Below are 26,763 nucleotides of genomic sequence, written 5' to 3'. Positions count from 1 at the left end.
ATCTCCTGACCTCATGATCAGCCCGCCTCGGCCTCCCAAAGTGCTGGGATTACAGGCGTGAGCCACCGCGCCTGGCCACTTTACTCATTTTTTAACCACCAGTGCCTGTAGAAAACTAAGCATATGAAATATGAGTTGAACAAATGAGTGGATAAAGTGAGGGATTACTGCATTTTGTGGTGGACACTCTCCTGGGCCACGCAGAGCCCCTTTCAGCCATTCATCTCATCTACCACCTCCGACTCCCCGTGTCCTATGACACAGGATATCCAAGGCCCGGGTTTTGAGTCCTGGTTCTACTTCTTCCAATATTGGGCAGGCCACCCTTGCTGTACACCTCAGTTTCCCCAGCTGGAGGTAAAATATAACAAAAACAAAATCAGACACTAGATTGGTGCAGGGCTATGATGGGCTAGCCATCCTGGCCCAGGGTGGGATAATTGTGAAGAGCTCCAGAGCTGAGCCTAGGTGGTCTGTTGAGGCCATCGTGGGTTTGCATGCAGCTCAACTTCCTCCTCTGGCCACTCCCGCTTGCTTTCCCTCCCTTCAACAGGTGTTGATCAAAACATAAAATAAAATAAAACCTCTCCCCAAAACATCCTGGATGCTAAACTTCATCTCAGAGGCTGCTTCACGGGGAGCACAGCCACAGCACTTATGAAAGGAAAGCTGGTCCTCACCTAAGATCTAAGGTGGTTTTGTGGGAATTTACTGAGCAGCTTCTGGGTTGAGGAAAATCAGAAATGAATATTCTTCAGGTATTTATCATATGGCTGGAAACTGAATACTACAACTGAATTTTCCTGTAGCTTTATTAAGTTTATACCAGATTCTCCCATATGATGATACTACTAGAACTTAATACCTTACTATTATGGTAGATAATTTTGTTTTTACTAGTTTGGTGTTTTTTGTTGTTATATTTTATTTCTCTTTTGTGGAACTGAGGCACAGAGCAGTAGTGACCTGCCCAGGATAGGAAGAGGTAAGTCAGAACTCAAACCCAGGCCCTCTAATTAGCCTGTGTCGCATGATATGGTTCCTAGGCAGTGGTAACTGGGATGAATGGGGCTTCCTTAGCCTTTCATAATGGAAAAGATTTCAGATAAAGCTTGCTGTCAACAGATTATGAAAAAAAATGCACCCAGTGTCATCCTGTTCTATTGTAAGTCCTTGTTTTCTATGCAAGGGGTTATTAGAACATTTTAGTGGGCGTAACCTTGGTCATCAGATTGGTTACCTTTGAGCTTTGTATTGGGGTACAGCTCAACAAGCCCCCATGACCTTAAGCCTCAAAGCCTTGAGCCCCACTGTGAGCTCCTTGGGGACAGCACCCTACCGTTCACCCTTGTACTTCCTCACCATCTGACAAGGGAAGGGAATAAAGTTAATGTCCTATAAGTGTCTGTTCAGTGACCGGGTAGATAGGCAGTGAACATGCCATGAATACCACCTGCCTTAGAGCCCGCTAACTAGTGGTGCGAAAGAGGCAAAAGAATTGCATTTTGGTACAGACCTAAAACTCTCCACACACAGTTGCCAAGAGCTCAGCACTCCTACATGACCCACCACCTTCCAGCCCATGTCACCTTCCCTTTCTCAGCGTTCTTCTGAGCACTACAGCTTGTATACACAGTTCAGAACTGGATTGCAGAGTGTCTTATCCTGCTTAAGCCAGCATGTAAGACATGAGCCCAGGGTAGGGCAAACCCCTAGGAAGTCAGTGAACGCTCAGTGGGCCTGTTGTGGGTTCCAGGGCTCTCGTCTTTCCTGTAGCTCCTGCCAGGGAAGTGAAAGCAGCCGGGTGTTGCCCTGCAGGGGCTTAGCCAGCTTCCCTTGGCAGGAGTGAAGCCTATTGTTGGAGCTGCTAGGTTGGCTGCTCATGGGCCGGACCAGTGAAGGCGTGCCCAAGGTTCATGTCAGAAGCCACACACGGTAGCGGGAGCTCCCAAGACTGGCTTCTCACCTCTGTCACCCAAATCTTCACTGTGTAAATGGGTTATCTTCTAGTCCAGTCTTGTGGGTGAACAGACTATTTATAAAAGGAAGGAAAAGAAATGTTGGCCCAAAGCTGGTGCAGCAGAACTGAGGGCCAGGAAAGCTGCCTCCCGCCTCTCTGCCAAGGCATTTCCGCTCTGACCTGCCATGTCCAGTGCACACCATTCCTGCTACACAACCAGAAGTCAGGGTGGGATGGCGGGCAGCCTGTCTGAGGCCAGGAGCCACAGGAGAGAAAAGAGAGGGCTTAGGTCCAGGGAGGGCAGATGACAGAGCCAGGAGGAGCAAAAGCAATTCTTCCTTCAGAGTCTGAAACAGGAAAACAAATCTGTTGGACAAAAAGTGTCCAGGTTCAATGACTTGGCTAAGGTGCCATGGCCAGGGAGAGCCTGAGTCTACCAAGAGAACCCGGCAGCAACCTTGGTCATCAGGATTTTAGAGCAGCCCTTGCAGAGGCAGCGAGAGCTTTTCTGCCATGCTGGGCATGGTGTGTCTGCAAAATTTCAAACTCATTTCCTGAGATAAGAATGACATTTATTAAGGCATCCTGGAAATTAAAAATAAGTGGCAAGAGCCTCCCCACCCTGGCCCACAGGGCTGTCTGCCAAAGCTGGGTGACCCAAGGGAGCAGGACAAGAACAGAGCCCTTGGGGAAGCTGCTCTGCTTCCCTCCATCACGATGTCCTGTTCTCTCTCTTCCCTTCCTCTGGTCCTAGCCCACAGCACTGGCCAGGCTTGGAGGGGGTCAGAGAATATTTGACCACGATCCTGGCAGTGAGAGTGATGGCCTGGCCATGAGACTCTCAGCCCGAATCTCCAACATGGCTTTGAAGTCCCCACGATCAATCCCCTGGTTCTCTCTCAGGCACCTCTCCATGCCTGCCACCTGGTGCCCAGGGCTCCAGGCTTATCCGGCCTCTGCCAGCTCTCAGAATCCACCATGCTTCCTCCTGTCTGCATGCAGCTGCTTTGAGCTTTGTCCCCTCTGCTGGGAGCACCCTCACCAGCATCTTTTCCTCACCCCCACTCCCAAACTCAGACTGCCTGCCTGACTTTCACTCATTCTTCCCTGTCTGTCCTCCTCCACCCCAGCCCCCAAGCCAAGCGAAAGCAAGGCGCCCCTCTGAGAGTGTCCAGAGCTCCCCTAATCAGCCCCCTCGCCACAGTGCAAAGCAATTGCCTGGTGCTCAGCTGTGTTCCCAGCTAGACAGTAAGCACCACAAGGCACAATGTCAGTTATTTCACCATTGGGCTGGCACTGAACAAATGCTCAACAAATACGTGTTAGACAAAATAAATTAAAAATTAATTAACTAACAGGCTGAGCACGGTGGCTCATGCTCGTAATCCCAGCACTTTGGGAGGCGGAAGCGGGCAGATCATCTGAGGTCGGGAGTTCGAGACCAGTCTGACCAACGTGACGAAACCCCATCTCTACTAAAAATACAAAAATTAGCTGGGTGTGGTGGGGCACACCTGTAATCCCAGCTACGCAGGAGGCTGAGGCAGGAAAATCGTTTGAACTCTGAACCTGGAAGGCGGAGGTTGCATTCCAGCCTGGCCAATAGCATAAGACTCTGCCTAAATAAATAAATAAATAAATAATAATTAACAAAAGGCCCCCAAAAAGCAATTTGGACAATTGCCCCAGGCTGACCTCGAAGGATTCCTCCAACCATTAGTGGGTAGTGGGGGTGATGCTCTGGGGCTCTGCCCCTTGCCTCTGCCTGTGGTCTTGCATCCTGGTCTGGGCAGCTGTTACATGGGGTGGAGGTCTGAGTCTGGTGGGTGTGCAGCAGGTCAGTCAAGGAAGAAAATACGGTCTAGAAAACAGCCTGGCCATGGTCACCCCCAGGGGTAGGGCCAGGGAACAAAGGAGGTTTCCTGGAAGTGTTGTACTTCTTCTTACCTCAGGGGTGCAATTATCCATTTCTCAGGGACCCACCAGTATAGAGAACAGTAACTCTGCCCCCACAGTGCTTGGGGCCTGAGACAGTTACCCAGGACACAAAGCGAAACAGGGGGATGGCGGGAGGGATGAGCTGAGAATGCCGAAATATTTCCCCCCAGGGCCTGTGATCCACAAAGCTGCCTCTTTTCCCACCTGGCCTCAGGATGCATTGGGTGCTGGCCTGCCTGCCTGCTCCTCACCCCTCCTGAGCTGCTAATCACCATAAAGCGTAAACCAAGAGACCAGCACCTGTTCGTCTTTGAGTCTCCATGTAAAAATATGTAGGTGCACATTTTAAGACCACATAGCAAATAATTGATTCATAAATCAAAGTTCCATTTTATATTCTACCATAAATAATCATCATTGGCCAGTATTGCCCGAGCCTGGGTCCCTGGCACCAAATGAAAGTCAAACACATTATTTGTTTGTTGGCATTGGTAACAAGCCAAAGAGCATCATCTTCTATCACAGACTATGGATGGAAGTAGAAATCGTAAAGCTGAAAATGTTCTTTCCTGATGCTTTTAATAAAAATAAATATACCTATTGTCAGAAGTTCAACCAAATGAGTTTTAGGGAATAAAAGTGCCATTGAGGAGGGGGTGACCAGAGTGCCGGGTGGATAGAGAACTTGTGGCCTTTCCTTTCATGCGGTGGGCCAAGATCAGCTCAGTCCCCTCTTTGGGACATGCCTTTTTCCCCTCTTGCATTCCTGGGTTTCCAGGCTAGCTTGGATTCCTAATTTGGAAGTCACCAGAGAGTGAACCTCGACAGTAAGCAAAGGAGTGTCCTGCTATGAACTCCCTGAGAGACAGCCCTAGCCCTGGTTACACAGCAGGCACCTCAGTTCACCCCTCCACCAGCCTCCCAAGGCTCCTGAATTGAGCAAAGAATGAGGCTCTGGGCCCAGCCTACTCCCTGCTCACTGAAGCTGTGCCTATTCAGGGATCCAACCTGGTGCTAATGTTTTCAAGCAGCCTCCCTGGACGGGGGGTCCTCTGGAGGTGCTGGCAACCAGCAGACCTGGGATTTGATAACTGCTCTGGTCTGGGAAACATGCAGATTGTGACTCCTCCTCTGACTGGCACTGTTCTAGAAAACGATGAAGTTTCTTGATCATCCATCTCCTGAGCCTCTCGGTGACACTGACAGGCTTTATACCACATAGACATCCTCCATTAGTCCTATCCTCTGCCAGTTTTTTCCACCTTCCCCTACACTCTCACAGCAGTGGCAGTGCCTGAAATCTCACACTGGGGCAGTCCAGGAAGGTGAGGACTTCATTTTCTTTGCAACTGTCATGATACCAATATACTGCTGGGCTCAAGGTAGACAGGTGAAACAGGAGAGTTCCCTAACCACCGCCACCCCCCCACCCCAAAGGACCTGTGACAGGGGTGTGGCTCATATGTTTGGCTACTGTCCATGCTCAAACCTCTTATGGGAGGGGGAGCATGCAGACAGGCATGTGCAGGAGCCAGGGTGAGTGCCCGTGGGCTCCAGCCCCATGGCAGTGTTCAGGGGTGGGAGCTTGCGACTCCCAAAGCCCAAATGGGCATGTGTTACAGTGCACTCTTTTAGCCTTGCTGTCCACAGACGACTTAAGTGTTAAACAGCTCAGTGCCCTCTTGATACCCAGATCCTTGTCAAGCATCCAGGAAGAATGAGGTTGCACATGAACATGAGGAAGGTGAATGTGGGACTTGAGTGGTGGAGGTGGCTCTCAGCAGGATGGATGGGGAGCTAGAAAGGGGATGGAGTGGGAAGATTATCTTCCTGTGGGGTTTGCCTGTCCAGCAACTGATCTCTCTGACCACCTCCAGCAGAACTACTCTTGGTGTTTAGATACTCCTTCTCTTCTCTCTGCTGTGCTGTTCTGCTGCTCTTCTGTCCTTCTGTTCATCCCCTTGTGAAGCCAGGGGTTTGAGGTTTATATGGGTACAGGATAGGGGAGTGTGGTGGGCCAAAAGGCAACTTTTGGGTGTGAAAACACCCAAAACCATGCAGTTCAGTGTCCACAGAGGGGCGGCAGACATTGTCCACAGCTCCTGTGTGGGATTCTGAGGCAGCCCCTTGTTCTAACCTCATTGGTCAGATGTCTCCACCAGATGTGGCAGGTGGATAGTGAGTTTATGAGTCACAGTGACATTATCCAAAATTTACATTTGAGTTGATTGCCTAAATATTATTTTATCATTAAAGGAAATTTTAAATTAGAATATAAATCATCCCTAATCCACAAACACAACAACTGATTTTAGTCTTGCCTATACCTTCTGATTGGCATTCTTTAAAGTGTTTTATTTGGGTATTAGATACCAAATTCCAAGGGCAGAAAATTTCTATCCAAATCAGCAAAGATTCTTACGAGTCATCTGTGCTTGTATGTAATAATTTTCTGCCCCCTCCAGCCTAAGAGCTCCTGGAGGGAAGACAAGTTTTACTTTGGTATCTCAGCATTTAGCACTGTGCTTGAAACTAGGAGGTGCTCACTAAACATTTGTTAAATGAACAAACTCCCCAAACCAGGACCTTGCCAGAAGTGTACATTTACATCAAGGGTAGGAATTGATTAAAATTAACTTAGTTAATTTTAACATAGAATAAATCAAAATTCTCATGAAAGTAGAAAGCATGGCAAGAGTAGAACATCTGAATGTCACCCATTGACCCCAAATTCAAAGCTGGAATGGAATGTTGTACATTGAGTCCTGTGGGAGGAAGGACAGAAATGAGAGAATGAAGTTGATGACCTGAACACTCAAAAGCAGTACAGGGAGAAGGGAAAATAGTGGGTTGAGGCAGGCGGTTAAGAACTAGGTCAGTGAATTAAGAGGGTCTTCCAGGGGGTTTCACAGAAGTGGGGTCAGCATCTACTGTGGGGAACAAGTGTGGTGGCTTGAAATTTTGCTTTTGAGGACAGTCATAGTTACTAGCGGGGAAATTATTCTCCAGGCAAAAGTAGCAGCGACCATGTGACCATAGCATCCTTACCTTATATAGCTCATAGAAGAAAACCTTTTATCAAAGCCAATAGAATTTCCATTTCTTGCATGGATTGGATCCAACTAAGGTTCTCTTCCATTATCATTTATATTGTCTATTTCCCAAAATATCCTTATATTTATATACCCAGTATGATCTATTTAACTCAAACTTAGAATCTAAATGCCTTGAATTATCTATTGAACCTCAAAGGAAAATTCTAGAAAGGACTCTATTTACTGCCAAATTAAACTCAAAATAAACCATTTCTCTAGTGACAGGATGTCTTATTTTCTGGTGGACATGACCCTCCTCCGTAACAGGGGCAACCTGGACTGCACTGGAGTGATTCCTGGATAAGGCAGTTGGGCTTTGAGCTGTCACGTGACCTGAGTTGGCCATAGAAGAGGTACAGTCTGTCCCCCATTCAGGCAAACTAAGTTAGTGTTTAATTACCACTTCCAAGCTTTTCTAATCATTCTTGATCAAGCCTGGATTTGGGGGTTCTGGGATTCTGTAAGTCTTGGTTTAAAAAAATTAATTACATGTTATGTTATAAAAGACTTTTTTAAAGGGTCAAGCTAATCTATTTGTGAAAACACAGAATAAGAGTGACTCCCATGTGATGAATAAAGTGGATATGAGTTGCCAGATTGTAAGTGAGTTAGGTAATGACATTGGAGAAGTCATGGGTATCTGAGAATAAGTAATAAAGTGCATATTTTGGAAGCACATCCAACAAATCAACCTTGCTTGAATCTCATCCGTCTGCTAGAACTCTCCTATCCAACCAGCCTAATCCTGTGGAATTGTCCCTCCCTAATATCTCTCACATCCTTTATTTCCCTGGTCTCCTGCCACTATTCTAGTCCAGGTCCTCATCACACTGTGCCTGGATTATTGCAACGACCTCCTCATCAGTCTTCCCGTCTCTAGTTTCCCTTTGCCTTCGATCCGTTCTCCACGATGCCACTGGACTCAGGGCTTTGTCTTCGTCCTAACATGCCACTTCTGACATGCTCTAGCTCTGTGCGGAGCTCTGCTTCCCACTGCCTTCTGGGACAAGTGCAGATCCTCAGTCCTCGGGTTCCAGCCCACCTGCCCAACCTCCTCTTCCTCCATTGCTTAAAGTGCCAGCCAGGTGGAGGTACTCACTGTCTATTCCCAGCAAACCTGCCCTCTCTGTCCATTGGTCCTCATGGCCACCCTCCACCTGGCTTGTCCCTACAAATCTTCCCCCCGTTTCTCTCTGTCTATTCAAACCCAGGCTCTATTATGGTTTATCCCCTAAAGCCTCTCCAACTGGAGAGCCAGCCCATCCTGGTCTAATAGAGTGGCTTTCTTATATTGCTTATTCTATTTCAACAGAAACTTCCTGGAGCTGAAAAGTAACTGGACTCAAATAGAAAAAATATAAATATCAGGAATAGAGGAATTTCAGGTACCAAACCTATGGTAGAGGAGCTACTTAGAAGCCAGAGGGCCATGTAGATGATGGCATACTCAAACCTGGCTCTGTGTTCACACCGCTTTCATCTCTGGAAAGTGGCAAAGAAGCTTGTGCTGGCTGTTCCAGTTAACCCAAGGCCATCATGCCCCATCTTTTCTCCAATCAGAAGACATTTGTATCCACATTTGCACGTTCCTTTATTTTGCTGCCTTGGATAACTTTTAAACTATATATTGTTCCCCACTTGTTTGGAGGCAAAGGTATAAAAAGGAGATGGGAGCAGATCAAGAGAGATATATTTGTTTTTAATTCTATTCCAGTATTTCAGTTAAAGTCCTCTGAGCAAGACAGAAACCACTCTAGATATTTCAACCAAGGAATCACTTCACAGATTATAGAGAGATTAGCATCTTTAGTAACCCAGGACCACTGCTGAGACTGGAGGAACATGGGGAGGAAGTAGTGTGACCAGAGACTGGTCGTCAGGGCCATGGGGCAGTGGCTGCTTAGTGGCAGCTGGGATCATGGAGGAAAAGATTTCCCTGCAGGATCCACAGCCAAGGAGGAAACACAGACACTGCCAGTGATGCCACAGCAAGGGGGAAGAAGGCGAGAAATGACCAAGATTCTCCGCCTCTGCACCTCCAGTTCTCCCTCAGGGCACCCCGTTGGTGTACACTGCCTGAAGGCTGGAAGGAGAGGGGCACTGGAAAGAACAGGAATGAATCTGGGGGCACTGGCAGGCAGGCAGGCAGCACATCCTCCTCCTACACAGCTGCCTCCATGCCCACACCTCCCTCCTCTTCTTCCTGGCAGGCCTCTGGCCCTCCCAGATGACCATCAGACATCTCTACCATTCCCTCCTGACCTTGACCTCCACTGCCTCAGCACTGTCCTTGCTGCCCCAACCCTCTCTGGCCTCTCTCTTAGCTGCCAAACACTGAGGAGAACAGTTGCAGGGCTGTGCTGACTGAAGCCACTGACATGGGCTATCGAGCCTGCAGATGACACTCACGGCTGCTGGACAATCCTTTGGACAAGATTCATGAATTTTCAGGCATCTCTCAGATTGGCTCCCCAAGTCTTTCCCATTCTCCTCAAGTCCGCACCCAAGCCTCATTCCCTCAGGTTGTCCTCTCACTCTCCTGAGACACCGAGCCATAAACATAACCTTTCTCCATGTCTCTCCTTTTGAAGCTTCAGTCATTCATTTTTTCCTCCTGTCTCTGAGGATGACACACCCATCTTTCTTGTCCTGGGCCCCCTCTGTAACTTTGCTGCAATCATCATCCCTTCTGCTTTTTTGTTTTAAAGCTTCCCTCTCCCTTGGCTTTATTCTGTCTGCCTAGAAGTGAGCACAGGTGCTCCATTGCTCACAAGGCAACAAGAAAAAGTCCCTTGACCTCTTTGACCCCCTCTCTTTACCTTCAAATGTATTCAAAGAGCAAGAGTAACCCACCATCTGTTTTTCATGGCTTCATGATTGCCCATTCCAGTGGCTTTGATCCACCTTTCTTATCTGTGACTGTCCCAGCTTTGGACACCATTAACAACCTCTCCCACTCCACCCTCTTTCTGGAAATGTCTCCCTCGATTTCTGTGAGGTTGTGCTCCGTTGCTCTCTGCCCTGCATTCTCTCCAAAAGCTCCTCCATGGCTTCTTCCTGGCTCCTCTCTCTCCTCCTGTGCAAACACATAGGGGTCTCCCTACTCTCTGCCCTCAGCCCTCACCATGTAATCCCTGCACTTAGCCTTTCCGTCGTCTCTCCTCTCCTGCCCCATCTCTGTGTAGCATTCTCTGGATCCGTCCCCTGCTCCAAGCCTTGGGGACAACAAGCTGGTCCCAAATATTCAACAAGCTGGAAATCTGATGCCCTCTGCTGCCACAAACCTCTGTACCCCAAATGACACTTATTCCTTCCCATAATCCCTCAACCAGATCCTACCACTGACTTCACACTTTTCCTCGTGTTCTGCCTCAACATTTTATGTGGCCTTTGACTCTTCCGTGCCCACCTCTAGTCAGTCACCGCGCCAAGAAAATCCAAGAAGACAGACCCCCTCCTGTTTCCACTGGCCTCACCATTGAACAAGCCCTTATTATGTTCAGATATAATATATTTTCTATATAATGTATAATACATTTATTATATTTAAATATAATATATTTATATAATGTATAATTCATTAAATTTTATATGTTCATATATTTTCTTTTATTTATAAATATTATGTGACATATTTCTATATTTAAATATTAATTTACACATTTATATATAACTGTGTCATATATTTAATATATAAATTATATATTTAACACACTTAAATATATCATGAAACATTTCATACATGAACACAAATGATGTTACACTGTCGTGGTTCCCAGTCTCTGTACTGAGGCACCCAGGACACCACAGTGAAATCACAGAGGCTTCACAGTGTATATTAATTTTCAAGGGACAGTACACAATCTACGACTTTTAAGATTTGGGGACCTAAAAACCTACACAGGTATTTAGTTTTGTCTCGGGACACTGAAAAATTTGTTGAGACACTAAGGGCGTTATGATCTGAGAGAGTTTGTAAAACTCAGGTATCTAGGTTTCTAAAAATACAGTGGCCACCTGTGTTCCTACAGTGCAGCTCAGGAATAGAGCACTTAAATACCGTGAAAGCTCTCTGATATTCCATCCCTAATTACATCATCTGCACCTGCCCACCCTTCCAGAACTGATTACTGGTCTGAATTTTTGCATTTACAATTCCCTTGCTTTTCTTTACAGTTTTTATTGTAGTTGTCTGTGTTCTTAAAACATATGCAGATATGCATATTGTTTAGATTTGCATGTCAATCTTCATCACATTTTTCATTGAATGTTACCTGATCTCCTGGCTAATTTTCCTACCTCTTAGTTGATCTTCTTGCCATTGCATGTACTTTTTTAGTATTTGATCAGGTCTCTTCACGGCTCAACACTCTTCAGGGACTCCCCGTCCACTACTGAACCGATTCCCTTGACATTCTCTGCTTCACCAAGTCCCTTAATTTCTCTGAATCCCAGCTTCCTTATCTGTAAAATAGGAATGACAATACTCATCTTACAGTATCGTTTTTAAGGATCAAGCGAGACAATCCTGTAATGTGCATACCATGGGGCCTGACACACAGTAGGAAGCACAGTATGTTGGAACTCTTACTGTTCTTATTATTTTTATTACTTCTCCCTGAGCTGTTATTTTTTTCATGATGATTATTACTCCTCCATGAACTTTTCCCTTACACATAGTGCAGTGCCCTGAACACAGTGAATGTTCAGGAAACATTTGTTGAATGTGAAATAAACTGCTCTCCATCAACTCATGTGCAAGTTGGTAATGCCCAGGGAAGGAGCTCTTATTAATGGGTCTTTGAAGAACCCCCAAAGGGAGGTCAATATTGCCTATTTTGGAAGGAGAGGGGAGGACATTGATACTTTCTCTTGCTAAGGAGAGTAAATAAGATGTAATGGGGTCTTTAAAACATTTTGTATAGCAGTGTGTGGGTATGGGCTTGGTCTGAGCTGCTCCCAGCTGGCTTTTGTCAAGCATTGGCTGCCCTCAAAACAGAGCAGCCTGCTTGGGAGGACTGTAGGATTCGCTGGGGCCCCAGCTGGAGGGAGGGAACCCATTCCTCTGATGTGCACAGTTGTCTCAAGCCTGGAACCCGTTTCTTGCTCAGATGCCAAAAAACTATTTTGGATCCTGTAGAGCTGGCAGGAGTCCTTGGTATGCCATGTCTCTGTGTGTGAACTGCTTGTCACTTGCTTCTTCCCTTGCGGCTATTTCAAAGAAGATGGAAGAAATTAATGGCCATAAATGACTAAGGCCCTCGAGTTATGGTTTTATTTATGCATAATTTTGACAGGTTATCTCCTTATTGAGAAACGGCATGTTTCTTATCTTTTGAGAAAGATTATTCTCGCTAATCTGAGAAGGGGTGCCATGCACGATGCTGGAAAAGGACAACATGTGATCAGTCTTAGCAAAAACACATCCCCAGAGGCCTGTGTTCCCTGCAGAACCACTTCATCTTTAATTTGCTGTGTTTTCTCAGTAGGTTCTCATTCCTGCCTCTCCATTACCACTGCCTGATCTTCAAACTTGCAAAGGAAAGTCACCATTTGTTCCCTAGGAGTGTCATGTTTTAAAACTATGCACATACTAAAAAGCAGAAAAACTTGCATACATGTGCAATTATGTCGACATAAGTGCACATTTATGTGAATATATTCTATTCATAAGGTCAAAAAAATAGGATAGTGTTCTATGATAAGAAATGCATATTGACTACCCAAACAATGATTAAAGTTGATCTATCTTCTGCCTTGGGTAGCACAGAGTGACTTATCAAATGTCAATGGTTACACTAACATTTACTTTAGCAGAGAGATAATTACAAGGGTTGAAAAGTCTATTGAAACCATCAGAGTGTCCACACATCAGCTGGTTTCCATCCAAACCAGTTTATAATCTAAAGCAGGAATGTCTTTACTTTAGATGCAACTGAGGTCATAACCTTTTGTTTTTTGTTCTTAACAAGGTTCCATGACCGTAGTGACCCCAGCCAAGTTTCACATTGCCTCTGGACTTCTGGAAGTGGCTCTGCTGCTAATGTTGGCGGGGTGAGTGGAAGAGCTGACCACTGGCTCTAGTTGCAATTTCCACTATGAAAAATGTTTCTAGGGAGGTAGACATGAGAGGTCAAATGGATTGTGAATGACATTTGTATAGCCAAGTTCATAAGATCCTGAAGGAGCAATAGGAAGGCTCTCTTTACTTTTGTGTATTTGCTTTGAAAGTCAAGGTAACTCATAGAAAAACCCTTTTTTGGAGATCTTAGGTACAAAGTTGTTATTTGATATTAAAAATTTAGATACATTAGATTATTTGAAACTTTTTTGTTGACCTTTGTGAAAAGAAAAACAAATATCACTCAGGTGTGCTTCACTATGTACTAAAAGGGAAACAGCTGCGTGCAGACTCAATGATTTTTCCCCAGTGACACCCACTCTGAATGAGGTGCTTTGTCTTAATTTTAGATAGAACTGAAACTCTTTATTAAATAACTAATTGCTTATAGCAACTGGTCAACTTCCTCTTTAAAGAAAATATTTTGTGAAACAATTACTCTTATTTACCCACTACGTAATCTTCAACTTTCTTAAAGTAATTTTCTTTAAAGCCTACTTAGAACACTTACATAGATTTGCTCTCCAATCATGTGAAGCTTAAGGTTTGAACTTTGGTACTTTCAACCAAGCCTCACTTGCCAGAAGGAGTGGGTGGCAGTTACACCCTTCCCTTTTCTCCATTACTTCATTCATTTGTTCGTCTGACATTTATTTAGGTTCTCCTGGCTTGTAAGCACCATGCCAGACCTTGCAGATTTCAAAATGAAAAAGAACCTCAATGAAGGGGGTGACTTTGTAAGCAAGTCATTGCAATAGAGTCAGATAATTGCCACCAGAGAGGCACCCAGAAAGCACTGACCCCCTTGATTGAGGGAGTCAGAAAAGTCTCCATGAAAAGATGGTATTTGAGCTCAAACTTGTAAGAGTTTGCCAAGCCAAAGAGAAGGAGGAAAGGGCTTTGAGGTTAAAGACCTACTGGCATAAAAATGCAGGGCTGATATGAGACATATTTGGTGATGCAAGATGGGGAGTGGTAATTCATGATAAACACACACCCACATTCACGCACATGTATATCTATTATATATCAAGCACTGGACAGACAAGTGTGTTTTTCATTCATTATCTTGTTTCATTTTCATGAAGATACCATGAGGTAGGATTTTTTTTTAAATCATCACTTTACAAATGAAAAAAAGTATCATTGTCACTGCTGTACAGATGATGCTCCCTGTGACTCAGGGATTTACCCATGGCCCTAGAACTCATCACATGTCACTAGCATCAAATCCTTTGCTCTTGGTGATTGTCTAAGCAGGTTCATGCAAGGTGGTTAGGGTCCTTCCATGCCATGTAGACACTTTGATCTTCATCCCGTTGGCAATGGGACACCATCAACATGTTTCCAATAAGGCAATGAAGCACTCTGGCTAAGTTTTGAAATATAACAATATGGCAGGAATGTGAAGGAAGGGCTAGAACAAGAAGACATAAGGGACAGGAAAAATAAGAAGGCATGAAAATAGTCTAGGCAAGAAATAGCAAGGACCTGAAACAAGGAAGAGGTGATAGAGCAGCGAAGATGGATTTGAGAGACAATTCAGAAATAAAATGGAAAAGATAGAGGAGCCCTGGGGCAGGAATTACTGGAGCTCTTTGTTACAAGCCACAGAACCTATGTATTCAAGTCAGTTTTAGAAGAAAATGAACTTGCTAAGTGATCTGAGGGAATTTATAGAGTCTTTGGGAGAGCCAGATAATCAGTTTTGGAAGTGTCGGGGTTAAAAGAAGGGCCAGAATTACATGGAACTACTCTTAGTGGAGACCCTCCTGCTGCCTTCACTGGGCTTTGGAACTGGTGCCCAGGTATGCATTTCCTGCTGCAGTTATAACAAATTAACACACACTTAGGAGATTAAAACAATACCCTATATTCTGTTACAGTTCTGGAGGTCAGAAGTTCAAAATGGGCCTTGCTGGGCTAAAATCAAGGTGTGGCAGGGTTGCTTTCCTTTCTAGAGGTTCTAGGGGAGTGTGATTTTCCTTGCCTTTTCCAGCTGCTAGAGGCCACCTGCATCCTTGGCTCATGGCCCCCTCCGCCATCTTCACAGCCAGCTGTGTGGCTTCAAATCTTTCTCTCTTACTTCTGCTTTCATTGCCATGTGTCTTCCTCTCTCTCTGCTTCCATCATCACATCACCTTCTCTGATTCTGAACCTCCCACATCTTCCCTTATAAGGAATCTTGTGATTACCTCGAGCTCACCTAGATAATCCAAGACCATCTCTCCATCTCAAAATCCTTAACTTGATCCCATCTGCAAAATCCCCTCTGCCATGTGAGTTAATGTATTCATATTCAGGTTCCAACGATTGGGACGTGGACATCTTTGGGAGCTCATTATTCTTCCACACAGTACTGTAGCTTATCTCTCAAACTCTGGTCTCAGGGACCTCCTTGAAGGACATAACCCCTCTGTCTCTGAAATGCTGGCTGTCACTGCTGCACCTACCCTCACCAGAATGTCGGCAGCCCAGGCCTGCGGCTTCATGTCCATAGATTCCAAATCAGAGTCTTACATAGTTGTATGCGATCAGGGTGTCTGGAACGTATGCCCAAACCTCAGCTGCAAGAATGGCCCAGAGAACAAGTTTTGACTTCTTCCTTAGGAGCAAGCAAGCTCATGATGCCAGGGGAGGGGTGGGAGTGTTCATAAGTTGATAGGGGCCAGGCACAGTGGCTCATGCTTGTAACTCCAACACTTTAGGAGGCTGAAGCAGGAGGGTTACTTGAGCCCAGGAGTTCAGGACTAGCCTGGGCAACAGATTGAGACCACATCTCTACAAAAAATTTTTAAAAACTTAGCTGAGCATGGTGGCACACCTGTAGTCCCAGCTTACTCCTGAGGCTGAGGCAGGAGGATCACTTGAGCCTGGGAGGTTGAGACTCCAGTAACCTATGATCTCAATACTGCACTCCAGCCTGGGTGACAAAGTGAGATTCCATCCCAACAAACACACAAAAAACAAAAGTTAATAGGTGGCCAAAAGCATAACGGATAGCTGCAAAACCTAGCCAAACCTCAGGTCATACCATGAGTTCTGTTGCCAGTTCCACACTTAAGAGAAATGTAAGCCAGCACAGAGATGGCAGCAAGGATGATGCTGGAACCTGACATTGTGAGTCCAGGGTGTTCATAGACTGGAGGACACAAGGGCAGTTTTAAAAGACACATGATTGAGGTTTCTTAATGAGCGAGAACTTGCACATGGAAGAGAACTTGGACCCGTCTTTTGTGTCTCCAGCGTTCAACACTAGGACTCTGTAGAGGGTGACATGGTAACAGGGTGCTTCATTTCTCAATTGCATGATCTAAAGACCAATGGGTTGCTCCAACAGGCAAGAAGCTTGCTGCCATTTAAAGTATTGAGGCAGAAGCAGGATGACAACACGTTGGGGCACAAAGAGGGGAGGCAAATAGCAGAGGAGATTGCAATAGATGGCTTCTAAGTTTATTATTCTGTTCTTACCCAGTAACCAGGTTATTGGTGGGGAAGGTACTAAGGGCCAAATCATAACTTCACATGAAAGTAACTTTTTTTTCTCTTTTTTTTTTTTTTTTTTTTTGAGATGGAGTCTCACTCTGTCACCCAGGCTGGAGTGCAATGGCACAATCTCGGCTCACTGCAACCTCCAGCTTCCGGGTTCAAGAGATTCTGCTGCCTCAGCCTCCCGAGTAGCTGGAATTACAGGCATCTGCCACCACACCCAGCTAATGTTTTGTATTTTTAGTAGAGATGGAGTTTCACTATGTTGGCCGGTCTGGTCTCAAACTCCTGACCTCAGGTGATGCACCCACCTCGGCCTCCCAAAGTGCTGGCATTACAGGCGTGAGCCACCGCGCCTGGCCCAAAAGCAACATTTTTAAGGAGAAAATGTTTGATGCATTTTTTTTAAATCTTGCCTTTTATTTTCTGATTCCTGATTCTTTCCTCTTTTTTTAAACAGTAAGTAACATTTTAAACAGTGTAGTTTGTTCCCACTCTGACTCCGGAGTCTGGTTTTTCTCTCGGGCCTGCTGCTGTGTTGGAGGACTTGACATGCCTTTTGTGTTCTGTAATGTCTTCATCTGAACAACAGGCCTGTAAAGACTGATCCCCAGTGATTACGCCAAATGTTACTGGAGAGAAGTGGATGAATTTATACAGGAACTAAGTGATTCAAATCTGCTTTCCTTTTCTAAGTATGCAATTCTCTATCTGCATTCCAACTGTTGGCACAGAAGCCCTGGTGCACTGCCCCGGTTTATCACCTTCACACAGAGATGGGTGTGGCAGACGTAGGGGCTGTGCATCGGAGCCACTCATCGGGGCCATGTTGACCTGCTTCTTTCCAAAATGCTCCAAGGGTTTTGCATTTACATGCACCCACAGAATGCATTTGGGATGGTTACTTTTCAACACCGTGAATCTAATGCACAGAATGACACACGTTTTTAAGTTAAAAGTCAAGATGTTTTTGCTTGGATTTAACCTAACCTTCTTTTGTTTTAATCCAAACTCCATGTTGCTTGACATGATACAGACTTCCTGAGTGACCCAGATATCATTAGTAACAGACACTTTGGCCTTTTTATCCTTTTTTTTTTTTTGTAAAAAGGGAAAAGCAATTTCTGTTCTTCTGCAAAGCACCATAATGAATAGATTTGCAGATTAGATGATACAATTTCTGAAGCTGCCATGGATCTCATGTTCAAAGGACAGTATGTGGGTGGGTGTGTGCACACGTGTGTGTGTGCGTGTGTGGGATGGTGGTGAGGATAGGGAGTAGGGGTATGGGAAGCTTCAACAATTTTTAAAATATTCTTAGCGTTTTGTTAACCTTCTTTTACCAACCTTCACACCACATTTTTGAAAATCATGTGGTATACTTACAGGCATTTGTTTTGTTTTTCTTTATTCTTAGAAAGCATTCTTTCTGGATTGTTTTGTTTTAGTCCCGAGTAGGTAACTACGCTGCATGAGAATAAAGTGGATCTTCATGAGCAGGTGTTGCAATCAAATACAATTCTCAACAAAAAACGTTCTGACAGATACTCACGACATGAGTAATCCAGCCTGCGTGATGATTAGCTAGAAATGCTAAGCAGCAGTTTCCATAAATGACTATAATTAGTCATCTTTTAACACAGCTAAGCCAACTCACAGTGCCTCTTCTTAGAAGTTCTCTAGAATCTGTAAACAGAATGTTCAGCATTTCAGTCTGAGTCTCCCCTCAATGTGTCCTCTTTGCTTTTCTTTCCTCACTCCCCACTCCTTTTCTCCCTCCTCCACTCATCCCTCCCCTGCAGACTGTCCTGCCCAGACAGTGCTTTTCACTCTCAATTTTTCTCTCTTTCCCATTAAAAGACAACAATTTTGCATCTGATTCTCCCCGAGCCCCATGGCTAGAGTTCAACATGCCCAAGTCCTTTTTCTTAAAGACTCCATATAGGACATCCCAGCTGTCCCTGCTCCCCAGTCCTGCCGGGATCCGCTGGGCTCAGGAGTCCAGGTGGCCAAGGGCTAGCTGGGGTGGGAGAAGGGTGCTGGGAACTACACCAGATGTTCCTTTCCTATGATTCCTATACTCTAGCGGGGGAAGGGTGAGGCTGGGGAAGGGTGAGGCTGGGCAAGGGGTGGAGAATGGATGGAGGGACAAGCTGGTCAGTAGATCCCATCAGAGCATTAACCCCATGGCCCTGATCCCTCATCCAGGACAGTAAGGATGGCTGGGCAAGTGGCCTGAGCTCTTATAATGCACCTGCTACATATAATGCCTCCAGACCTGCAGCAAGACAGTCATGACAGCCATTCCCATCCCCAATTACATGCATGTTCAAAATACTTAATACAAAATACTTAAAGGCTGAATGTTAAAAGAGAGAGGATAAAGCTACTGAGCATTTGAAGTAGAGCCTGGAGCAGTAACGGGACAGCACTGTGACCCCCTGGCAGTGAGAGTGTTGTCTCCTCCTCCCTACCTAGCCTGGCATGCTTTCCTTCTTTTCACTTGCTCTCCTCCCAACCCTAAACACACACACACACACACACACACACGCACACACACACACACACACACACATTCAGACACTTCAGACACTTCAGACACCTTCCCCCACTGCGGGCTACATGTCAGAGGGAGTCACTGGGCTTGGAAAACAACAGATTTCTAAAACTTAAGGAGGTAGAATGGGAACTTTCTCCACCATGCCCTCTGTTTACTGACCCCAGCTCTCCAGCCACTATACTCCCTCCCCCGTTTCCCTTCCCCAACCCCACTACCTCCATCAGACTTCCTGAGTCTGAAGGCACAGGATGGTTAAAAGGAGCCTTCATTCCTGCAACTCTACTCTCTTCTCAAAGAAGTGGCAGGCAAGGTAGGGCATTCTCACTGTCTCAACAATATAATTTGCACATGCCCTGGCCCTGTGCCCTTCGGTAGCCATGTCTTCCCTCCCTGAAGTCCCCTGGGATTCTCCTTTGTCACTAACTGGCTTCCTTTCCTGGCTTGGAGCACCTGACCCTGTCTACTTGTCTCTTTTACTGGCAAACTATATCTGCCAAGTTGGCTGGCTTTTACCTTAGGGGTCAGGAGAGGGAGCAATCAGACCAGAAGAGGGACAGGAGCATCAGCCACCTAAAGAAGGAATGGTAGCAACAATGAGACTGTTTAATCTCTCTAATTGCCGACACCTTCATTACAGTATCTGATATTCATTCAGTAGTTATCAGGGGTCACTTCTGTGCAGCCACTCTTCTGGACTTTGGGAATACCGAGGGAAAAAGACAAAGTGGCTGACCTCATCTAGCTTTCATTCTAATGGAGTAGCTAGGCAATAGACACATAAACACGTAAATGTATACTAGAAAGCCAGCTAGTCAAGGACATGCTTATCATTGTTTTTTGGTTGCCCAGAATCTGAACCTCCATCCTATGTCTGAGATTCCCTACCTCATGGAATCTGGTGGATAAGCAGAGCCCATGGTCCATTACATAGAATTCGAAAATGCCTGATAGTGGTTTTATCAGCCTCCCTTGTAGAAGGAGCCAAGGCCTGTGGCCAAGGCTCCACCAGCCAGACACATTGGCCCACAATTTGAGTTAGGAACCAATGACTCAAGGACAAAGAGACTGAGAAAGCCCTCGTACGTGATGGCAGCAGCTTCAGAAAGATGGGGATTCCAAGGGTGCTGGTGACAGCGGGTTGAAGCAGTGTTAGTATCTGGGACAGTAGCATTGGTGACATAACCAGTGGCAGCTGGGGCAGCAGAGATCCCACCAATTGGTGCAATGCATGCACTGTTCTTGGCTATAAACCACTAAGCCTTCCCAAGCATTCCTGGAGCTGTCAAAGTCTACAAATAAATCCTTCTTCTACTTAAACCCTCCAGAGTTCCCTGTACTCTCATCTAAGAACTGAACACAAGTAGTAACAAGTGCTCAATCAAAAGCAAAGCCAGATGAAGGGATGGAGAGTGATGAGAGGCTACCTTAGGTAGGTGGCAAAACTCAGCCTCTCTGTGGATGTGGCTTTTAAGTCTCTCCAGAAAGCCCGAGAGCAAGGCCACCTGAAGACCTGAGGGAAAGAACTCCAGAGAGAGGACACAGTGCAAAGGCTGGGCAGTGACAAGCTGGGGGGCTGAGGAATACCAAGAAGGCCAGTGTGGCCTGAGCCGAGGCAGAAGCTAAGTCAGAAGGACAAGCCAGGGCCACAGCTGGTGAGGCTGGTTAGATCGTCGTGTGGAGTTTGAGTGTCATGCTGTGTGTGAGGGAAGCCCCAGCTGGTTTTAAGCAAGGTGACGTGGTCTGGTAGTTGGAAAGATCACCACGGCTGCTGTCAGGAGAATCGTCTCTAGCAAGACAGGAGCGGAAGCAGAAAGATCAGAGACTCTTGCAGAGGTTCAGGAGCCAGGTAGTATGGCTCTGATCCCTCTAGGCCAAGGGCGTTTGAGTGGCAGTGGGAAGAAGAAAGATGAGGAGTAGATTTTGAAGGTAGAGCTGAGAAGCCTTGCTGTGGGTTAGATGTAGGGTGTGAAGGAAAGAGACAGTTCGGGACTGAGCCGCTCTCTGAGATGGGGAAGATGAAGAGAAAGGCAAGCTGGCGGGTGGAGAAGTCAGGATCAAGAGTTTGGCTTTAGATCTAGTGAGTGGGAAACACTAATGAGGTGGAGTGGAGACAGTCTGCAGGGGGATGTAAGGACCTGGATGAGGTGGGGGCGAGGTGGGCACTGGAACTAAGTGTGTGGGATTCCTCAGCACAGGGAGGAAATGTACAGCCATGAAACTCCATATGCTCACTCAGACGAGAGTGTGGTTCGAGAAGGGGGCTCAGGACAGAGTGCTGGGGAACCAGGGATGAAGAGATCACAGCAAGGAAGAGAATCCAGCTAAGGAACTGCAAGGCGGGAGGAAGAACACAGACTGTGGCGTCCTGGAAGCCAGGAAAAGAAAACAGGGGCTTTGGCAATGACCCTGGGGACTTGCAGAGGATGCTTGTATCAAGCAGGTAAGGGGACTGGGGCTCCCAGAGGCTGGGCCACCCCGTTTCAGTGCATGGCCCGGTGCCTCTTTAGAAGAGGAAGCCCCTGGATTCCAGAAGGTGCTGGCTCCACCCAAGGCAGACAGCAGTGAGGCCACACACTATTCCCGGCCCCTTTCTCTCTGAAAAGAGCCCTTTGTAACTTCTTTGAGAAGGAAACACCTCCGTCAAGGGAGGAACATTATTTGCTTCCTGTTAGAACAGACTTTTACTTAGGATCAAGCTCCGTGCCAGCCCCATCCCCACAGGGAGCAATAAGGGAAAGAGGAGGGAGGGGGCCGCAGACACTCACTTGTGGGGGCTGGTTTCACAGGAACGGCTCTGGAGAGCTTGAAGAGGGATAGGCTGCAGGCCCCCAGCCGCAGTCCCTCTCAGCCAGAAACCCTCCTCCCTCCTCTGCCAGCCTGTCCTCCCCGGGCTCCGGGCTCCGCTCGAAAGGCCTGGGAGGTAGGGAGAAGCCTGGTCAACCTGGACGCTTAGTGGCTGGTTTAACACTGTCATGCCTGCCAGCCCTTTCCGAGGAAGACTACAGCCAATCATTCATTCATTCAAAAGCTCTCTGCCGAGCACCTACTCTGTGCTAGGTCTGTGCCCAGCATGGGGACACAGTATTAGGAAAAAAAAAAAAAAAAACCAGACTTATCCCCCATCCGCCGTGAACTTAGTCTAGTGGGATAAATTACATAAGTCACGCAAACACCTCTACAGCCACAAATGTGATAAGGCTCTAAGTGAATATCTCACATGATGGTGGCCCTGCTGAAGGCCAGGCAGAGGTTCCTGAGGAAGGACTTCTCTGAATCTCCAGAGGCCAATAGAATCTGTAACAGCAGGAGAGAGGGTCAGGGTTCTAGACCTGCCCACTATGATTTTAGAAGCTGACCCATCTCTGTTATGCCGTGGCTGCGATGTTTTAGGTCTCCAAAGCCCAGAGCACATCGTGGAGCATGGAAGTGGGTCACTGAGAAGCGGAATCTAGTCCTGGGGCTGCTGGTGTGGAGGGTGTGTTCTGCTCTTGGGGCAGGAGTAACAGGTGCCGTGAGAGGCTCAGAGCTTTTGAAGCAGAAATGGCAATACTCTACATCTTCAGCAAATATTTGGGAGTCTTTTGTTAAAAGAAGAGCAGCATAAATATCTATGCCTCTTGTAAAACTGAAAGGAAAGCTCTCAGATAGGCTTCTTTAGGGCTATGACCATCTCTGCAGCTTCACTATACTGAGTTAAGTCTGTAGAGCATCTATAACCCTAGGCATGTGCGTCCACAACCTCCACACACACACAAGGACACTCCTACAGAGGACAGGCCATGTGGACAGTTAGGGGAGGACAGTGGAGGCCGCTTCAGTTCACTTCGGTGCTTTGGATTCAAGTGTTTTTCTGTTTCATTTTTTGGGTAGCTGATTATTAAGCTAAACACTCCTTTTACGGTTGAAAATGCATTAGTCCCTTTTCTTGCACGAATCTAATTCACCAAAGCCTATTAAAATGCTTTTGGACAAATGAGGAAATTTAATGCTCAAGTATTTTATTCTGAATTCCAATTTTCCTTGTGTTGTGATTTTACCTATAGGTGGTTGGGTTGATTGTATGGTAAAGATGAAAAAAAGCATATTTGGAAAGAACATGCCAATTCTCAAGGTGTTTATACTACTTTACTGTATTTGATCCTTGCAACTGTCATGTGAATTAGGCAAGAAATATTTCAGTTTTACAAATGAGAAAACTTGTGTTCTGAGACGTTAAGTGATGTACTCAAAGGTCATATAATAATTTGTTTTGTTTTTATCTTGACTACCATACTCCTCTATATCACCTTCAGGACTCTGGAAGTCAGATATATGTGAGTTTTTTGTCAACTAAATTCATAGTTGTCTTAATATTCATCTCTTGCTAAAATTAAGGTTCAGAAATAAAATCTGTCTAATAGAGAAATATAAATCCATCTTTTGTCTGGATAATCAAATTTTACTATATTTTGTTTTAATCCTGAGAATGAAATTTTACAAACAGCTCAGGAGATTTTCCCTAGAGTTCCAAATAAAATGTATGTGGATCATATACACATTCTGCTTAATCACATGACAGTTCCAAATTTTTAATTTCAACCCTTCATTACAATGAACATTTTTGCTTTTTTTTTTCCACCAGCTCTTTGTTTTGTTTTTCAATGGCTAAGGAATGGAGAGGGGTGTGGGAGAATCTGTCTCTTTTGACAATCACCAGCGCCATCTACTGTCAAGAAATCAAATCATGACGCATTGTTAACATGTCAAGGAACATTAGGGCTTAATGAGGGAAAGACAATTTTATACCCCAGTACTTACTGATAAATATAAGTTCATATACACATATTTTTATCTTATATTGTTGTATTCTTAAGCAGCCTATATGGAGAATAAAATGAACTTAATATATAATCATTTATGCAATTCTTAAGAGCACTAACTTTGGAAGAGGATAAAAATGGGGTGAATTTCAGCTAAACCACTTAATAGCTACGTGATTTCTCTTACCCTCAGTCTTTTCATCTGCAAAATATGAACAATTATACTTAGAAGGTTGTTTTGTTGATTAAATGACATATGTAAAATTTACCCCAAAGCTAGCAGATCAAGGCAGCTATTGTTATATGACATTTATGCAGCACACGCTAGATATCAGCCTCTGCTGGGGACATGCTTCACAGCAATCCTGTGAGCTGGAGAGGCTCTGAGATAGCAAGTACTGTGTCCAAGATTACGCAACTAAATGAGAAGCATTTTTAAGTCCCATTTTCCATCTGATTTCAAAGTTGTTATCGTTTCTGCTATCTCACAGAGCATGGCTGTGAATCCCCTTCTGATACATATCTGTGAAGGTTCATTTTAGGCCCACCAGGGAAGATCTGCTTTTCATATATTTATATGGGCTCCATCCTTTCTGGTCTGATGTGTGTAGCTCGTTGTAGGGATGTGCCAAGTTTGCCTAACCACGCTATAGTTAAGCAAGTAACTTCAGGAAGACTCAAAGGATTTTATATGCAACCCTGATCATAACCCAAGATGAAAAGGATGATAAACCTTTTCATCTTGGGTTATGATCTACAACCCTCACAGCATTTTATACAGAATTCTCTTTTACTGTTACCTACCATGTCATCCACAGTTTTGTTTTTTCTTTTCTTTTCTTTCTTTCTCTTTTTTTTTATTTTAACAAAGCTGTCTCTCTTTCTGGAACAGAATTCCTCAAGGGCACAAGTCATGCTTGATAAATCAATGAATGGATGAATGAAAAGTGATTACATATTATTTTCCCAGTATGAAGAGATGAGGCCTTCATAAGGCCTTTGAAGATAAGGACCATAAATTCTCCCTACACCAGCACATGGTGATTATCCATCTGAGATTTACTAACTTCAGTTGAATCAAATTGGCTAAAAGTTACCCTCAAGATACTTCTTTAAAGACAATCCACTTTAGAGTGCCAGTCTTTCCTCCTAAACTAAATCCAAAGAGAATTCTTAAAACTCAGATTTCTTCTCTAGAGAATTTAAGATTTTCTTGAGATTCAACAATAGTAATCATTATAAACAGATAAAAAGCATATATAAGTCACAAAATTGTATTGCTAAAGTGGCTTTTATTTTTATTTGAGATGGAGTCTCTCTTTCTCCAAGGCTGGTATGCAGTGGCACGATCTCAGCTCACTGCAACTTCCATCTCCTGGGTTCAATCAAGCAATTATCCTGCCTCAGCCTCCTGAGTAGCTGAGATTACAGGCTTGCCCGACCACACCCAGCTAATTTTTGTTATTTTTAGTAAAGACAGGGATTTGCCACGTTGGCCAGGCTGGTCTCGAACTTCAAGATCCATCCACCTCAGTTTCCCAAAGTGCTGGATTACAAGTGTAAGCCACTTTGCCTGGCCTAAAGTTGCTTTTTAAATCAAGGGTGCTGGCTGCATGTGGTGGCTCACACATGTAATCCCACCTCTTTGGGAGGCCAGAGGTTGAGCAGGAGGACCACTTGAGCTCAAGAGTCTGAGGCTGCAGTGATGAGCTATGAGTTTGAGCTATGATCAAGCCGCTGCACTCCAGCCTGAGTGACAGAGTGAGACCCCCCCATCTCTAAAAACACAACAAAACAAAAAAACCTAAGAATGCTTTGTCACTCATCTATTAAAAAAAAAAAAGGCAACCTCACAGAAGTGTTTTGAGTATTAAATAACATGTATAGAACACCCAGCATAGTGCTGACTAACCTCATTCTTTCACTCAAAAACACATTTCCAGAGCTCCTGCCATGTGCCACATAGACAATATTCTAGGCACTAATGGTGTGACAGCAAACGAGACAAAATCCTACCCTCATGAAACTTACATGGGGGTTGTGGGAGGCACCAAATGGCAGGCAGGAAATCCAACAAACAAGCAAATGAACAGTGCCACAGGGAGAAGTTAAGGAAGGGCAGGAGAGCAGGAGTGCCAGGAGGTGCTGGTTTAGATAGAGCAGTCATTAAGGGCCTCACTGAGCAGTTATTCTTGAGCACAGAGCAGATGAACTGAGAGTGTACTGTGGGGATGCCCGGACAAAAGCATCTCAGACAGAAAGGACAGGAAACAGATCCCCTGGGATGGAAGTATGCTTGACTCAATATAAGCCAAGAGGGGTCCCTTCTCACCTCTACTCCCACACCTGAGTCCTTTGGTTTTCTTAATGGTGGCTGCCGTGATGATATTGATTTTAGGTGTGTAAGTATTGACCATGCCTGCACAGAGATGGAGAGACCTCATTGACAAAAACCTGCTCCTTGCAGTGTGCCTCAAAGGCATAAAGAAAAGTAGCTAAGATGAAGTTCTCTGTGGAAGACCACTTCTGTTCATGACTATTTGATTTACAATGTTGTAAAGGGTGACTGGGTTTCCAGGCTAGACCACAGGACCCTACCTAATGTCTCGCGTAGATGGAAAATGGGGCACTTGTAATAGAATACAGTGGAAGACAACCCTGTTACCACTGTGTAGCATGATGTTCTAAATTCTATTCCAGCTCTGACATTCCACAATTCTATGATCTATAAAAGGAGCAAAGGGAAAATTCATTACCTGCAATAGAAGTTGAATGGGCCTTTGTGGGTTGACCTGGAGACC

At 45.2% G+C, this 26,763-nt stretch overlaps 1 long non-coding RNA gene across 1 annotated transcript in view; it reads right to left on the bottom strand.

Annotated features, from left to right (window-relative positions):
• Positions 1 to 22,049, bottom strand: part of LOC105738616 — a 49,702-nt gene extending 27,653 nt beyond the window's left edge. The window contains exons 1-3 of the long non-coding RNA XR_001114447.2: positions 21,929 to 22,049; positions 11,293 to 11,457; positions 10,853 to 10,857 (exon numbers count right to left, since the gene is read on the bottom strand). This is a non-coding gene — a long non-coding RNA (uncharacterized LOC105738616). The remainder of the gene's footprint in view (positions 1 to 10,852; positions 10,858 to 11,292; positions 11,458 to 21,928) is intronic.
• Between the last annotated feature and the right edge of the window lie 4,714 nt (positions 22,050 to 26,763).

Source organism: Nomascus leucogenys, chromosome 19 (assembly GCF_006542625.1).
Source record: "Nomascus leucogenys isolate Asia chromosome 19, Asia_NLE_v1, whole genome shotgun sequence".
Classification (NCBI taxonomy): domain Eukaryota; kingdom Metazoa; phylum Chordata; class Mammalia; order Primates; family Hylobatidae; genus Nomascus; species Nomascus leucogenys.
The sequence above is the reverse complement of the archived record's forward strand: the minus strand, read 5'-3'. Positions and strand labels throughout refer to the sequence as shown.